The sequence below is a fragment of the Dasypus novemcinctus genome, chromosome 22 (genome assembly GCF_030445035.2).
Source record: "Dasypus novemcinctus isolate mDasNov1 chromosome 22, mDasNov1.1.hap2, whole genome shotgun sequence".
Classification (NCBI taxonomy): domain Eukaryota; kingdom Metazoa; phylum Chordata; class Mammalia; order Cingulata; family Dasypodidae; genus Dasypus; species Dasypus novemcinctus.
The window spans coordinates 12,463,429-12,476,330 of NC_080694.1; the positions used below are offsets into that span (position 1 = coordinate 12,463,429).

The window sequence follows — 12,902 nt, forward strand, 5'->3', positions numbered from 1 at the left end:
GACAAGGCTGGCAGAGGAAAGAATTTCTCAGAAGGAGCCAAGGACCAGGCCACACCTTAAATTCTGAGGAAGGTTGTCTTCTTTCTCCAAGTGGGTCTCGATTCTTGAAATTACCAGGAATTAGTGAATCATGGTTTTTGGAATTTGCTATCACTTGAATGCTTTTTTGCCTATACTCAGTGGAATTATCCAGTAGGCCAAACCATTCACTTCTGTTTTTCACACATTGAAGAGAGACCTAGTATGACTTCAGTGGGCAGAGGGCACAAGAGGATGTGCTCTTTTGGACTTGACACAATATAAGAACTGCTTTGTCACATCCAAAAGAGCAACATGGACTTAGAATACCATCAGCCAAAGGCTTATAGCAAATAAACAGGGAAAGTGGCAGCTAAAGCCAGATGGTATTGCCCTCTTGGGCACTGAGGAGTATGAGGTATTAGGAATTCTATAGAGAGACCTGTCCTGACAGGTTCCTGGACCTCCAGGATCATCTACAGACTGCCACAAGATTCAAAAGTAATCGAACTCAGTTACTGATTACAGTCAGTAGTCAGGTAACGTTTTTGTTCCCACCAAGTTGCAGAGTATGAGCAGCAGAAGAGTGCAGGAACTTTCACAGGAAACCTTGGAAATTATTCACTTTGCTTTCCCAGACACTGAGTCAGGATTTCTATTAATTACTAATATCCTATTGTACTGCAATGTGGGCAACATCATCTTCAGCAGATTAGTGCAAAAGCACAGGAATCCGACAGTCAGATATCGATCGCTGAGTAACTTCCCTGGGACCCAAAATTTCCCATTTCCCAGTTGCTTTCAGGGGCAATGTATGTGTTCCTGTGTGACCTTATCTAGGTGACTGAGCCATGTAAAGGTGGAAAGTGAAGTGCTGTGTCTGGAGGACAATGTTGAAAGAACATATCAGCACCAGGAGTTCATGTTCGTAAGTGTCTCCAGAGGCTCTAGCTTGTTATAAAAGTGATGGAGTGAGTGGTCAACTCAACCAAGAGCTAAAGATCATCAGAACTGACCGTGGTTCCTTCCCTCAGTACTGTGCTATGCAACAATGCTCAGGGAATATGGAGAATAAGTCACTATCTCCATCCTGTATGTCTTATTTTTGCAAGAGGGCTATATTTGTGCATAGAACAATCAACAATGTGCATTGCTGTCTTCTGTCCCCCAGCTACCCTGACTGCAAAGTATTGCAGGAGATGGGCAAGACAGCAGGACACTCTCCCTTCAACACCCAGCACCTACCACACCTCTCACAATAAATTCCCTTGTCCTTCCAATGGTCTTCTTAATCCTTGTCCTTTGGAATATCCTCTATACACTGGTCAGACTATCCTGTAACCAGTCTCAGAGTGGACTAATTGAGAGAAATCAAAAGCCTGAAATAGGGAAACCATCTGCCCCCAAATTACCTCAAATGCAACTCCACCCTATTTTTCAAATGCTCCAGTTGCTAAAGTCCTACAAAAGTTGCACAAATCCCTCTTTGCTGTATTTACAGCAAACTCTTCCATGAGAGTGCTAGCAGTGTTCCTTTGAGACAATGTAACTGCCCCTGTGGGAAAACAAAAATGGCAACACATGCCAGACCACTAACAGGAAAAGGAATCCAATAGATGAATATGGAAAGTGACAGCTAAAGCCTGAGGGATGCTCTCTCTTAAGCATTGAAAAATAGAAGGGGTTAAGCACCCTGGGTAGACACCTATATTGTGAGGTTCCTGGGTTTCCAGTATCATCAGCAGTTGCCCATGGGGATTCAAATGTTACCAGCGACTGCTTTTTCACAGTTCCCAGGTAGTTTTATGTTCCCACCAACTTGCAGAGTATGCTCAGCGGAAGAGTGCTGGAAGCTAACAGAGAAATGCTTGGATAAAAGTCAAATACCATTCGCAAACAGGGTCTGGATTCCTAATGATAACTAATATATCATTGAATACTGCTGTGTGGAAACCATCCTGTTCAGCACAGGAGTCTTATTAGAAAACATCTCCTTTTCCGTCATGGGCACATGAAATTCCCATGCCCCAGATGTGGCCTTGCCAGTGTGTGCTTTCCCACATGACATTATGAAAGGTATTTCCACCTTGCAAGTGTGAAATGAAATGCTGTGTCTGACAGAGTATGTGCAAACAACCTACAACCAACAGCTGTTAATTTCCATGAAGATCTCCACATGACCCCAGCTCACATATAAATAATAGGGTGACTGAGTTTGACAGGGAATACATCCCACAAAAAATTTAGAGCACATTACCATTCCCATGTCACTAGGCATTCATTGAGTACATATCAGAGGTGACTAAGTGACAAGGCTGGCAAAGAAAACAATATTCAAAAAGATCTAGGGAAACGGACTTTGGCCCAGTGGTTAGGGCGTCCGTCTACCACATGGGAGGTCCGCGGTTCAAGCCCCGGGCCTCCTTGACCTGTGTGGAGCTGGCCCGTGCGCAGTGCTGATGCGCGCAAGGAGTGCCCTGCCACACAGGGGTGTCCCCCGCATAGGGGAGCCCCACGCGCAAGGAGTGCACCCATAAGGAGAGCCGCCCAGCGGGAAGGAGGGAGCAGCCTGCCGAGGAATGGCGCCGCCCACACTTCCCGTGCCGCTGACGACAACAGAAGTGGACAAAGAAACAAGACGCAGCAAAAAGACACAGAAAACAGACAACTGGGGGAGGGGAGGGGAATTAAATAAATAAATAAAAATAAATCTTTAAAAAAAAAAAAAAAGATCTAAGGACCAGGCCACATCTTAAATTCTGAGGAGAACTGTCATCTTTTCCCCTGAGGGTCTTGATTCTGGAAATCACCACAATGAAAGAGGCACCATTTGGGAGCCCTCTATTTTGTGCCCTCTTCTAAAATATCAATATTCAGTGGAATTATCCATTAAACCAAACAACTTGCTTCTGTTTTTCACACAGGAACAGACCTAAGAAGACTGTGATTGGTAGAAGTCACTATAAGAGGGTGTGGAATGGGGAGGAGAGGTCTCAGTTACACTTAAGTTTCACAACTGTTTTGGACTAGCAGTTAGAGGACTCTTTGTGAAGGCACATGGCTGGCACAGCCCCACTAAGTGTGTTTGGGGAAAGCTTTTTGTAAACATCTCAGGCATCAGTTAGTCACTAGGTTGGGATATAACAATCGATCCCACCTAACAGCACTTTCATGGGATTTAACCCATTAGAGGATTGAACCAAATATTTGAAAGGTCAATAAGCTATATAAAGACTACATGGACTCTTTGGTTTCTAGAAAAAACAATGTGGAGTTTTTTACTTTACATAGGTGACCTTCAGACTCTGGGATGCCCCAATGTGAATAAAACCCATGCTAACAGAAAAGCAGAGGAGCTGGAGGTATCTATTGAGACAGAAGTTTAGAAGTTTCCTTGTAAACATCTAAGAACATTTCATGTTTATAGTTAGCACTTTACCCAGCCTCTCTCAAATTGTAAAATACCTTCATCTGAATTTCAATGAACAAATCACCTCCCAGTAAATGACTTTACAAAGATGAGGAAAAAGCACAGATCCTTCTGGAAGGTACTGCCAGTTAACAGGTACCCTCAGGCCAACGCAGCTGGAGGAATCCTAAATCCAGATAGGAGCCCAGTCTCTTCAGCCTCCATGTAAAGTGCTGGGAGTTCATCACCACAGAAGTCAGCTCAGAGCTTGGCAAAGCTTGCATTCCTGAACTTCTTGTTGTTTTAAGGGAAGATTACAGAATGGCCTTTTCAAAGGCACACCTCAGGAAACTTGCTGACCCTGAAACAAAAACCTGAGCAGTACTCCCATAATTCCTGGACTCCTGACTTGTTTTCTTTTGCTTTTTGGACAATGCCATCCAGGCTTTTCTGCTCCTGCCGGCTACTGCAACGCACTTTTGTGATGACAGGAGGGAGGCACCGCCATGTTGTCACATGCCTAGGGGCCACCGTACCTACCCCCCCTCTCTGAAGGCTTTAAGAGAGGATCCTTTCTTGCTCCTTCCTAGGTTCTGGTAGTTACTGGCAATCATGGGTGTTCGCTGGCTTGTGGCAATATAACCCCAATCTCTGCCACTCTTTTCACATTACCTTCTCCCCTGTATTTTTCTATGGGACCAGATCCCCCTATTCTTAGAAGGTCAACAGTCACATTGGAATAGGACCTAGACTGACCTGATCAGTTTTTTCTTAATCACCATCTTCAATGCTCTATTTCTAAATAAGCTCATTGGAACTTTCCTTTGGGTATACTACAATGATAGATCTGGGATACTTTCCACCAGAATCCTCTTTAGCTCACTCCCTTCCATTTTTCCGATCTTGATTCCCAGGTCACTTTCTGATTGAGCACTTTCATAAATGCATTTCAATTTCAAACATTCAATCCCACGCATTTAATCCCTTCTCTTTTATTTTTTGTTCTTGGTACTTATCACTATATAAAATAGTTTATACTTCCATTTTTTATTATATATTTTTCTACCTTCCCCACAAGAATGTCAATTTCATTTCTAGAATAGGATTTTTGTCTTTATTCACAAATATACCTCCTAGTAATTAACATATTTCCTCACACATATTTGACCCTCCCTCAGTAAATATCTGTGGATTTAGTAAAGGAATGGTTGAGGACATTATCAGTAGTGGGAGTGATGCCTTTTGTACAGGCCAACAGGTAGTATCTGTGACTAATTCAACAGCAAGAGGTGCACATGCACCATGGGTCTCAGCACCAAGGAGAAGCAAATGTGGCAGCCACCCAGGAGTGAGCAGGAAGAAAAGGTCACAGAGCCAGGTGAGGCGGTCTCCACTGGGCGGCAGGAATAGCAGGGGCAGCAGCAAACCTGGGTATCAAGGGGGCATTTTGAGACTCAGCCAAGCTGCTGTGCTGAGACCCTGGCCAAGATGACCCATTGGGAACTCTCCAGGGTCAAGGGGAAGCCCTGAATACCACCAAAAATGGGTCTTTTGAGAGCTAACAAGTGAGGCAACCCATGAGAACAGCAGACAGCTGGGGCCCCTCCCTAATATTAGGAAGGCAGAGGAAAAAAGGTCTTAAAAATACCTAACTTTGGGTCACACATGCATGTCTCTTACACTGTATCACACCCTCGATCAATGTCTCATTGCATACTTATTTCTTTTCTAGTTTATTAACAAACTAGAAAAGAAGGGTGTTTACACCCTTGCCTACCCTATGGCTTATATGTAAATTCTTTTATGAGACATAGCCAAGAATCTAGAAGCTCAGAACCCAGAGCATTCTGCTAACATTGCCTTGATTTGAACATGCCATGGTCTCAGAACTGTACATGTTTACCCCAAATAAATTCCCTTTATAAAAGCCAAAAAAAAAAAAAAAAAACAATAAATGAGGGTAGGTTCAAAGTCTTCTCAGACAATAACTGTTAGAATATGTAACCAAAAGACCAGAATTACAAGATATAGTAAGGGAGTGCTGCAGTCTGAAAGGTAAACAAAATCAAACAACAACAAAAAAGGGTGAAATATTTGGAGAAGACTATAGAAATGAAGATTGTTAAAAAGGGTAATTAAAGGGTAAAAAGACAGACAATAGTTAGATATGGCAAGAGAAAGCTAAAGGACAAAATAGATGAAATAATTAATGCCTTTACAGTAATAACATTGAATGTTAATGGATTGAACTCCCCAATCAAAAGATGTGACAGAGTGGAAGAAAAAATATGAGCCACCTACATGCTGTCTACTAGAGACTCACTTCAGATGGAAGGACACAACTGGATTAAAAGTGAAAGATTGGAAATAGATATTCCATGTAAACAGTAACCAAAAAGAGCTGGAATAGCAATTCTAATCTTGGACAAAAGAGATTTTAAATGGAAACCTTTGAAAGGGAGGAGGAAGGTCATTATATATTAATAAAAGGGTCGATTCATTAAAAGAAATAACTATATTAAATATTTGTGTACCTAACCTTGGTGCCCCAAGATACTTGTGGCAAACACTGGCAGAATTGAAGGGAGAAAATAGAATCTCCAAAATAATAGTTGAAGGCTTCAGTATACCACTCTCAGTATTGGATAGAACATTTACAAAGGATAAAGAAAGAAAAGAAAAGTTAAATATAATGGTAAATGAACTAGACCTAGCAAACTGTTATAGAGAATTGCACCCAAAAACAGTATATCCATTCTTTTTAAGCGCTCATAGATCTTGCTTCAGGATAGACCATACATTGTGTAACAAGACAAGATTCAATAAATTTTAAAAGGTTGAAATTACAACATAAACTATAATCCAGCTTGTGTAACAATGCTCCAAAGTGCATTCATCAAATGCAATGAATGTACCACACTAATGAAAGAAGTTGTCAATGTGGGAGGAGTGGGCGTGTGGGGAGTGGAGTATATGGGAACCTAATATTTTTTAATGTAACATTTTGTGTGATTTATTTATCTTTTAAAAAAGATAATAAAAATGCAAAAAAGGGTTGAAATTATACAAAATGCTTTCTCTGATCATAATGGTATGAAGCTGAAAATTAATAATGGATGGAAATATTCATAAATATACGGAGAATAAACGACACGCTCTTAAATAATCAGTGCATCAAAGAATAAATTGTGAGACAACTGAGCAAATATCTTGAGAAGAATGAAATTGAGAACACAACATATCAAACCTATGGGAGTATACCGTTGACTGCAGGCCTGTTCCACTGTCTCAAATTTGAGTCCAGGAAGCATAACTCGGAGTTTACTCCCCCGGTGACAGCAAGAGCTCCCGGGAACTGAGGGCAGATGACACCTGGCCTTTCATTCTTCTTTCATCACCTAATTTTCTGCTAGTCCCAGCACTACTCTTCTCTTCTTTTGTGTCTCAGAAATGCATGCACATGTATCTCTAAATTATCAGGTTGTCTCCCCGATTCGCCCGGAGAAACTTAAACGGCAGGGGCAGTGAGTCTAGGGCCTTGGCAGAGGGGCCAGGGGCTGTGTTCCAGCCTCACTTCCTGTGCTGTGGCCGTCCTGGCCATTCCTTTCAGCCTCTTCGGTTTTCACCGAGCTCCCACCCTGGCTGGATGTTGTTCTGTGTTTCTTCCAAATTCTGCGGCACAACCTTGAGAACCGCCTCCTCCACCAGCCTCTTACTGAGCCTCACTAGCTCAGCCTCATCCGGCTCACCTATCACAATTGAAGACTCCCAGTAATAGTAAACATTGCTTTGTTTTTTTCAACATGGAGCAAAGATCTATTTGATAAAAATATTTCTTCTCCAAATCTGTGATTGATCAATTTTTCATAGAGGTTGGGATCTATTTTTTCACTTCTTCCTTATGGAACCCTGGTGTTTCGACAATGTCATGAAGGTCGAATGAGGCTTAAAACTCCTGTTTTCTCCTGTCAAGAGGCTGGTTGCTTGAAATGTTATTTTTGCAGCCTCTGCTGTCTTTAAAAGTGGGTTTAAGTGATCTCCTTGTGCCAGTCTCACAAATCCAATCTGATTTCCAAAAGTGCCAATCCTTGAAACAACCAAGTCAAGTGCTTGGAGGATTTCTTCTATGAAGGGGTTTAATTCCAAAAGATTCATCAATACCAACGTTCACTTCATCTTCCTTTAGTAACTACATCACAAGCAGGGTATTATGAAAGGAACCACCACTGACCACGGCTTTGGACAGTCGGTTATCTCGTTGGATTATTGCCTTTTGCAGGATCTTAATTCCACTTGTAGGGTTCATAATCATCTCTTATATCTATAGTTGCAAATCGCATATCTATCAAAGAATCCATAATGTTGGATTCACATTCCTCATTTTCTGTTTTCTTGATGTGTTTTCATACTTACGGGAATTCATTCCTCCTTCTCCTGGTTTCTCCATGGTCTGGTCCAGGCTGGCCCCAAACCCGGGGCAGAGCTGGCGGTTGGGTGCTAGACAGCCCGGGACTATTCGGCCTGTGAGGGTGCTGAATGCCGTCATGAGCTGTTCCTTAGGTTCTTGCAGATTAAAAATACAGACTCAGAAAAAATCATTTACAGACAATAAAGAAAAGAGTATTGTAAGGGTCTCTTGCCTCCTGTTGACTTGATTTTTTTTTTTGTCATTGTTGTTAAATCAAAAGAAGCAATGTCCAAGCATGCCTAGGTCTAGTGTTATTTTTAACAGGACGTGTGAAAGTTTTTTCAGCATTAGTACCTGAATGAACATTTCTATATGTAATTATTGCAATTACTGGTTAAGAATGTTTTATGATATTCATTTGAATTAATTTTCACTGATCAAAATATACTTTGGTTATTCATTTTTTAATGAATGAAAGTGTGGAATTTTTCTCTTCTACTTTACTGAAGATAAGTCCCAGGTAGTACCTTATCCCCTGCAATCTGAATTTATTTGCACTGGTTAATTTTTTTAAGAAAATTCTTGAAAAAATCTCTCCCATATGAATATTAAAACAACTTTTTTCATAGTTGTGAAAAACTACTAATAGATCATGATGGAGGGGAAATTATTTGGACATCAAATATCAAATTATTTCAAATATAAAATCATGTTTATTTATGGATTTTAGCTATTTTTTCACCGGGCAAATTACATTACATTTACTTATAAATGAGTTTAAGCATTTTCATGCCTATGAAGAAATATGCTGTCTTCCCTTAAAAAAATAATAAAGCCTTTGGAATAGAGCAAAGTCAGTATTTATAAAAATTAATTCTATTTTTTATGTTACAGTTCTAAATATTGGATGTAAAAATCTCTAAGAATGTAATAAATTATTGGTTTAGTTATTTAATTTCCATTTAGGCCATAATTCTTTCTAGATAATCAAATTCCTATTTAAGAATTCTTCACATTTTATTGGAACGATTTATAGCAGATAAAAATTTGCCAACTCATAATTTTATGAGGCCAACAAATTCAAAATCTTGTTCAACAGTAGTCATGCTAAATCATTATTGATTCAGATAGATTATCTTATTAATAATTAGAATATGAATAAGAAAGGGTTAAAGAAAAATGAAGTGTTTAAAAATATACCTTTTCCAGCCCTCCTCAATTAAAAGCAAGTGACTATTTTGAATGAAAAAATTACAAAATACTGATCACAGGAACAATTTGCCCATTGCACTGAGTCATTATTGTTCATATACTGTAATGTTGTCATTTTACATTTATCCGGTCTACTCCAGCTCTTTTTTTATTACTATTTGCATGTAATACCATTTGCCAACCTTTTACTTTTAACTGGCTGTGTCCTTACATCTGAGGTGGGTCACTTGTGGACAAGATATAGATGACTCATTTTTTATCCATTCTATCAGTCTATGTCTTTTGATTGGGAATTCCAATGCATTAACATTCAGTGTCATTACTGTAAAGGCATTAGTTACTTCATTTTGTCCTTCAGTTCTCAGCTGTCATGTCTTGTACTGCCAGGCTTCTTATTCTTTAGTTTACCTTTTCTAATAATCCATTTCTAAACTCTTCTACAAATCTCTTGCCCTTGTTTTTTTCCTTTCAGGGTGCAGCACCCCCTATAGTATGTCTTGTAAATCTGGTCTTTTGGTAACATATTCTATCATTTTTGTTTGTTTGTGAAGACTTTGAGCTCACCTTCATATTCAGGTGCCTAGATATCAGTACAAAATTAGAAGCTATACTAAGGAAGAGCCAAAAGAAGAAATCCAAAAGAAGAAATCAAATATCATGAAGAAATCCAAAAGAAAAAATCAAATATCATGAAGAAATACAGGATTTAATACAATTAATCAGCGATAATCACACAATTCTCCTAAATCACTTCAACAAATTTAAAGAAAATATTAAAGAAATAAAAGATATTAAAAGGACACTGGGATAGCCTAAAGAACAATTTGAAAACCTGCAAAGAAAAATAACAGAACTTATGGGAATGAAAGACCCAATGGATTAGATTAAAAATACATGAGAAGCACATAAAAGCAGATTTGAATTGCCTGAAGACAGAATGTGATTTTGAATGAAGAACAACTGAACTGGAAAAGACTAAAGGATAAAAAGAGAAGAGAATGGAAAAATTGGAACAGAGTCTCATGGAATTGAATGTGAACACAAAATGCACATTCACATTATGGTTGTCCCCCAGAAGTAGAAGAAAATGGAAAATGGGCAGAAAGAATATATGAGGAAATAAAGACCAAAAACTTTCCAACCCTTATGAAGGACATACATAGTAATATCTAAGAAGGACAATGCACCCCAAACAAAATAAATGCAAATAGACCTACCCCAAGATACCTACTATTCAGAATGACAATTATCAGATATAGAGAGGATTCTGAAAGTAGCAAGAGAAGAACAAAGGATCACATAAAAGGGAAACTCAGTAAGATTCATTGTAATCCTTCATTGGAAATCATGGAGGAGAGAAGAAAGTGGAATGATGTATTTAAGGCCCTGAACAAGAAAAACTTCCAGCCAAGAATTCTTTATCTGGCAAAGCTGTCCTTCAAATAGGAAGGTGAGTTCAGTCTTCATGGACACACAAAAACTTATAGAATGTTACTAACAGCCTTTATTGCAGGAATGGAAAAACCAATTATCAAATTTATTTGGAAGGGTAAATGGCCCTAATAGCCAAAACATGTCATAAAAAAGAATGAAGTTGGAGGACTGTCAATTCCTGACATTAAAGTATATTAGTTAGCTACAGTGGTATAAAACAGCATGGTACTGGCATAGACAGAGAGATTGGCTAATGGAACTGAATCAAGAACTCAGAAATAGACCCTCACATCTACAGTCAAGTGATTTTCAACAAGTCTCCTTCCCAGCCCAGACAGAACAATCTAGTCAACAAGTGGTCCTGGGTGAACTGGATATCTATATCCAAAAGAAATAAAGAAGATCCTCATCTTACACCTAATAAAAACATTTAACCCCAAATTGATCAAGGAACTAAATATAAAACCAACAACCATAAAATGCGTAGAAGAAAATGTAGGAAAACATCTTCAAGATCTTGTGGTAGGCAGCAGTTTCTTAAACCTTACACCCAAAACACGAGCAAAAAATGAAAGGAAAAAAAAAAGATAAATAGGACCTCCACTAAACTAAGCATTGCTGTACTTCAAAAGACTTTGTCAAGAGGGTGAAAAGGCAGTGGACTCAGGAAGAGAAAATATTTGATAATCACATATCTGATAAAGTTTTAATATCTATGATATTGAAAGAGATCATGCAACTCAACAATTAAAATACAAACTACCTAAATAAAAAATGGGCAAAAGATTTGACAGTTGTCTGAAGAAGAAATACAAATGGCAAAAAAAAAAACACATGAAAAAAAAGTTCAGTATCACTACTGATTAGGGAAATACAAATGAAACTTCAGTGTGATATTATTTCACACCTATTAGACTGACCACTGTTAAAAAGTCATAAGACTGTAAATATTGAAGAATATGTGGAGAAATAGGAATGCTTATTCATTGTTGGTGGGACTGTAGACAAATATAGCCATTACAGAGGATTGTTGGGCACTTCCTAAGGAAGTTGCATATAGATTTGCCAGGTGACCTGGCAATGCCATTTCTAGGTATATACCCAGAAGAACTGAGATCAGTGGCATAAATAGACATCTTCACACCAATATTCATAGGACCAGTATTCATGATTGCCAAAAACTGGAAACAACCCAGGTACCCATCAACTGATGAGTGGATAAACAAATTGCAGTGTATACACGTGACAGAATATTATGCAGCAATAAGATGAAATGATACATCTTCCCCCACTAGAATGTAAATTCCCAGACAGTGAGTTTGGTCTTTACCCACAGGAGCAAATATGCCAAGTTTCCAGGGAGTGAAGGAGGAGAAAACGTTACAGTTGCAGTAGAGACAATGTGCACTGGAGTAGCAGGAGTGGCATCTGTAGCAGCCAAGACTGGCTAACAAGGAGGTGAAGATGTTGAGTAGGAGTGGAATTGCTATCACAGCAATTCTGGTGATAGCTGTGACAGTAGAGACCCAAAAAGTTAAAACTCAGATATGTGAACATGGCAGAAGGAATGAAGAAGCAGTTTCTGACAGCTCTGTCCCTATATCACAACTGTATTTCAGTTTTTGTCAATGGTGTGGGACTCGAAACATAGAACTGCTGTTCCAGAGGCTATGAATTGAGAAAAGAGCAAGTTATCAGTACCTGATTGCCTACTGAAATCAACCCTCAAAAAGGATCTCTTTCTTTAATAGTAAGCTTTCTTTCTCTTTCTTCCAACTTGTAAACTGAGTATACTTGGAATCAGCCCCAGGGTCCAATTAACCTTTCACCAGATGGTCATTAAATACAATGAATATTTCTTGGACAAACAGACACTTATAGAGCATTAGCATCCCACAAAATGTAATCTAGCCATACCATGGAATACTATTCAGCTGTAAGAAAAAAAGAAATCAGGATGCATATGACAACATGGGTGAATCTTGAGATATTATATTGAGAGGAATAAGCCAGATGAAACATGACAGATATTGTATGGTCTCACTTAACATGAACTAAATATAGTGAGTAAACTCACAGAGGTAAACTCTAGAGTATAGGTTTCTAGAACATAGTTTTTGTGTTGAGAATGGGAGCTGATGTTTAACGTATAGAGAATTTTTAATAAGCTTTATTATAAAAGTATAGAAATGAAGAATTGATGGTAACACATTATAGTGACTATAATTAACACTGTTGATTTGTAAATGTGACTGGGCTGAAAGGGATAGTCTATGGATGTAAACCTCAATTGAAAGGAAGCTAGAGAATAATCTAGTGAATGTATAACAGTGATTTTGGAGGTAGATGGGGATTTTGCTTAATAGTATAAATATAAGATTGATCTTTTATGAACTGTTAAGAATATGGAAAAATTAAAAC

At 38.7% G+C, this 12,902-nt stretch overlaps 1 pseudogene; it reads right to left on the minus strand.

Annotated features, from left to right (window-relative positions):
- Positions 1 to 6,957: 6,957 nt before the first annotated feature.
- Positions 6,958 to 7,874, minus strand: LOC101438977 (A-kinase anchor protein 7 pseudogene; annotated as a pseudogene).
- Positions 7,875 to 12,902: the final 5,028 nt, after the last annotated feature.